This window comes from Echinops telfairi, unplaced genomic scaffold (assembly GCF_000313985.2).
Source record: "Echinops telfairi isolate 266 unplaced genomic scaffold, ASM31398v2 ScPeMD7_7468;HRSCAF=8506_0, whole genome shotgun sequence".
In the NCBI taxonomy this organism is placed as follows: Eukaryota; Metazoa; Chordata; class Mammalia; order Afrosoricida; family Tenrecidae; genus Echinops; species Echinops telfairi.
The window spans coordinates 80505996-80511551 of NW_022111369.1; positions in this window are offsets into that span (position 1 = coordinate 80505996).

The following is a 5556-nucleotide window of genomic DNA, read 5'->3' on the forward strand; positions in this document are numbered from 1 at the left end:
AATTGATGTATGTATGGATTGTGATAAGAGTTGTATGAGCCCCTAATAAAATGATGAAAAAAAACACAGAAAAGTACGGAAAGACCAAAATGGATGTCATTTTGGCTGGCTCTTGAGCACAGAGTGGCTAAAGCAAACAGAAGAAATTATGAAGTAAAAGAGTCAAAGACTTTCAAGAACACCCCAAGAAGACAAGGTAATCTATTAAGATGATATGTGCAATGACCTGGAGTTAGAAAACCAGAAGTAAAGAACATGATCAACATATTGCAAGCTAAACGAGCGGAAGACTCAGCCTCAAGTTGAATTGCTGCATGATTCTATGGACAAAACATTGAATGGCACAGGAAGCATAGGAAGAAAATGCAAGGGATACACAGTCAAGCAAATGGCTGACATTCAACCAACAGGAGGTATGATCTTGGCCACGGCTACTAAAAAAAAAAAATTCAAATTGCATATCGGAGGTTGTTAATGAACCTTCCTCCAACTCATATGCCACCTTCCTCTTCACAGCATCAAGTACCTCACACAGTTTGCTCAGCATGCAGATTGAATCTGATGAGAGGATACAACCCTGGACACATCTTTCCTGATCTCAAACCAGTGTTCCCTTGTACTGTCTCTCCGTCTATGTAGAGGTTCTGCGTGAGTTCAAAGCGTCCTGGAATTTCCATCTTTGCGATGTTATTCATAATTTGTTACAATCCACTCAGCTGGATGCCTTTGCATAGTCAAAAACACAGGTAAACATCTTTGTTGCATTCTCTGCTTTCAGTCAACGTACAGTTTGAATTTCTAACAGTCCACTGTTAATGTAATTATGCAACCATTTTTTAATGATTCTCAGCAGAAACGTAGTTAGTTGTGATATTGTTAGATCATTTTCACATTCTGTTGGGTCACCTTCCATATGAATGGGTACAAATCTGGATCTCTTCCAATTGGCTGTCAAGCAGCTGAGTTTCAAGTTACTTTTCATAGAAGAACAGCGTTTCCCCCACTTGTGGCACCATCTCCATTGATGTTCAGTCAATTCCTGGGGCTTTGTTTTTCACTAATGCCACCAGTGCTTCAAACTCTGTGAGTGGATTAATTTCTGTTTGCTAACGTCATAGGTTTATGATAGGGGCTATGTGCACTTGGTGGGCCAGGAGTCTCACATGATATGATCGAAGAGTCCATGATGGTATCTTCTGTGAAACAGCTGAGCAGTTCATCTGGTCACAGTTTTGATACAACTGAGGGAGCTATCATTTGGGGTGTGTCTTACTCTAACAGTGTATGGAAGCTAGCTCACTTCTATTGCTGGAACCAGATCCTGCATCTAATTAGTAGACTTCCTGTTAAGCTGCATGCCAATCCCAGGAGCCTTCAGCAGACTGCAGATCTTGGATTCATTCAGCCAATCTCAAATTCATTCAGCTCCGTCATCACCAACCCGTTGTACTCCTGCTACATCTTCCGTTCATCAGCCTCTGTAGCTACAGGAGTCAGGAGAAGCCTCCAGCTGACATCTGACTCAGAGCTGAACCTGACTGGACTTACCCATGTCTACAACTGTGTGAGCCCATTCTTGAAAGGAATCTCTCTTTATATACATACAATGCAAGCGTCCCTGGGTTCACTTCTCTCCAGCACCCAGCCTAGCACACCACCCATCTGTGGTCATTCTGTTACAGCAGCATGAGATAGTTAAGTTACAGTCTGCTGTGAGTCAGAATGGACTTTGTGGCAGCAGTGAGTACCTAGCAACCAATGTTCTGTTCTGAGGCACACACCGTTGCATAGAAGACGGTTGTCTAGAGTGGATAACTTGTACATGCTCTGCAGCCAACATGATGGCAACAAACCACAATGAACTTGATCAACGGTTCTGCTAAGAGTTAGGACCAAGGAATGCAAAGGTCTGGGGGCGCAGCCCAACTGACTATACTGTACCACACATTTCCCAGTGTGGGATTAACGTTTAACTTTTCCTCCTAAGGCATCTGTTCTTCGCCGTGGTTCTGAAGAGATAACCTATAAAGAGCAGAAGTGAGAGGAGCCCGCAGGGTCCATCCTCCAGGGGGAGTGGGAAAACCCGGAAGGGATAGCCAAGAAGTCAGAAATGAGCTTGTCCTGGGCACTCCCGAGCTTCTGGCTGGGGTCTGAAGTCTCGGGTAGGCGTGGCAGTGCAGTGTGGAGGACGATCCCCTTAAACTCACCAGACCTGACCTAGCTCCAGGGGCGGAGGGTCAGAGAAGGGGGGTGCACGTGCAGCTGGGTTCAGAACAAAAGTGGAGCCACCAAGGGAGTGGAATGAATAATGAATTGACTTGGACTGATCTCAGCCGGGAGTATCAGCTCTGCCCAGGGGTTTTCCAGGACAGTCCGTCCATGCTCATTGTCTTGTGAGAGCAACCCCGATTTAAGGGTGACTTCATCTGCATGGGGTGGGCTGACCTGCGCCTGATCGCCAAGAAGTATTTACTCACCCGGGACAGAGCTCCAGCCAGTGGCAGTGAAGTTTAGAGGGTATGTGTGCATGCTGTGTGTGTACGTTTCCTGTGTGTGCATATGTGTACACGTCTGCCTGCATGTGTGTACCAAAGTAGGTTTCCTGGGATGGCTTCCCACTCCTCTTGATTTAGGGTCGTTTGATACTGCTTCCATCTGAAGGAGCTCCCTTCTGTAAGCCGAGCTTTTCCTCCTGCAGGTTGAAGAGCAGCCAACACACAAAACTACTCGTGCAAACCACCAAAGCCATGTGAAGAGGCTTGGATGTAGTGGAAACCCCAAACCTACCTATAATTGGACAGTCCCTCTCAGAAGGGCCACACAGAAGGGATAATAAATCCAGGGTGCAGTATAGCACTGATGAACCATATAACTATCCTCTAGTTCTTTAATATTTCCTCCCTTTACTATTATGGTTTTTATTTGTTTTACCTCATTCATCTTGTTAGACCTACGTGTGTTTACTTGTATAATTAAGATTTTTCAATGCAGGAATGCCAGGATGGATGACCCTTCAGAAACAGCAACGGGAGTAATGATTCCCTGAGGATACTGGAAGAGAGGTAGGGGCAAGGGGAGTCAGCGAGAAGGGGAGCTGATAGCAATGATGACTGTATAACCCCACGTGGGGAGAGCTAATAACAGAATTGTAGGTGAATGGGTATATTGGATGGGGTAAGATATGGCTATAAATATACAAATATATATTCATAATAATAATATATACTAACAATGGTTCCTGGGGGGAAGGATGGGGGAGGGAGGGGATAAAGGGGAGCTGATATCAGAGTGCAAGAAAGAAAGTGGTTTGTTTTGTTTTTTTAATCATTTTATTGGCGCTCTTACAAATCCTCTTTTCCCCCCTCCCTCCCATCGTCGTGAATCTTAACTGTGAGAATCTGGTTTGCAGAAGGCTATGGATGACAGTGGGAGCCCAAGATACATTTGTGAGATCTACATAGGAAATAAGCCTCTGGCGATTCCCCGCTACCCGTAATAGAGGGAGGGGAGAGACTGGTGACCAGAGTGCACTGCAGAGATGACTATAGAAGATCGAAAGAACGAACCTGACCTCTGACGCACGTTGGGCCTGATCTGGTTTTCAACACTTTCTGTATTTTTTTAAATCATTTTATTGGGACTCACACAACTCTTATCACAATTCACACATACATCAATTGTGTAAAGCACACTTATAGCTTCATTGCCCTCATCATTCTCAAAACTCTTGCTTTCTGCTTGGGCTCCTGGAATCAGCTTCTCTTTTTTCTTTTTCCCTTTTGTTTTGTTTTATTTCATTCTTCGTTGGTTCATATTAGGATTTATCTCAAAGGTGTCATGACATTGGGATCACCCTTTTGAAGTTGTGTTATGTGTTTTGTTTTTCAGTATAAGAAATCCAGGTTTGATGAACCTATGGAGACAGAAAATAGAATAAGGATTTGGGGGGTGGATACACTGGGGGTAGGAGGGAAAAGGGAGACTATGTCAAGGAGTCCAGGAAGGAAACGAATGTTTGGAAACTGATTGTGGTAGCAATTGTACAATAGCAACAACGCAATTGTTCAATGTGATTGAACTGTGGAACGATGTGATATCTCTATTAGCTCCCAATAAAATGGTTTTGGAAAATAGTTAATTAATTTTTAAAAAATGTTTAGCTTAACTAGCAAAGAACGCCTGCCTTGATCTATACGGTATCACATTCATGACAACAACCCCAAAGACTCATTAGGAGCCGGCAGGGCAGTGAGTGGATGCAAAGGAGGAATAAGGCAGGAAAGGAGTTGAGAAGGAGCGTGTCACTTAGGAAATGGGATCACTGTCACTGGACTGAGTCGATGTGGTTGGTATTCTAGAGAGCAAGAGCAAGACGGAATAGTCACCAAGGAAAAGCCCTCTGGATGACAGGGGTCTAGTCACAACCGATCATGGGAATGCAGGGAGGATATGGTGCCATGGAACCAGAAGTTGTCAGGAGTTGGGGGTCTGATTGCATGACAGCTGACAGCTAACAACACCTCCTCTTACACAGAAGCGATCATTCTCTTGCTCGTCGACATCAGCTCCCTCCAGTGACATGTCTCACCTCAGTCCAGGAGGCAGCCACGTGCAAGTGTCCCACCGACTCACTGTTGTCATGAACCACCCCAAGGAATACTTATGTTCGTGGAAGTCCCTACCAGGGAGGCTGTCTCTCAGGTGCTGCTCATTCCTCACCTGCTCTCTTTCTGATGGCTGGACACTGGATACTAGGACACTACTATCCCAGCCACTGCCGTAAGGTCATGGACCCATGCTTATTACTGGAAAAACTTGTCTGTCCTCTTTCTCTTTTTTCTTCTTCTTTTTAAAATCATTTTGGGGGGCTCATACAACTCTTATCACAATCCATACATACATCCATTGTGTCAAGCATACTTGTTTTTATTTTTGTGTGTGTGTATCAAGCACATTTGTACATATGTTGCCATCATCATTCTCTAAACATTTGCTTTCCACTTAAGCCCTTGGTATCAGCTCATTTTCCCCCTCCCTCCCCACTCTCCTCTCCCCCATGAACCCTTGATAAATTTATAAGTTATTTTGTCAAATCTTATAGCATCCGACATCTCCCTTCACCCACTTCTCCGCTGCACATCCCCCAGGGAGGTTATATGTAGATCCTTGTAATCTGTTCCCCCTTTCTCCTTCACCTTCCCTCCACCCTCCCGGTATTGCCACTCACACCACCGGTCCTGAGGGGCTCATCTGTCCTGGTCCTAGATGTACCATTGCACATCCTCCGGACCAGCTGGATTTGTAAGGGAGAATTGAACTCATGATTGTGGGGGTGGGGGAAGCATTTAGGAACTAGAGGAAAGTTGTGTTTTCATCATTGCTATACTGCACCCTGACTGCCTCGTCTCCTCCCCACGGCTCCTCTGTTAGGGTCTCCCCCCGCCCCCTTTTGTCCTGTTTTTCAAGATGAACTATATTTCCTTCAGAAAAATACCATTAAGGCTCCTGCACTAGTCCCCCAGACCTGGCCTGGCTGAATTCCCATTATAGTTGGCT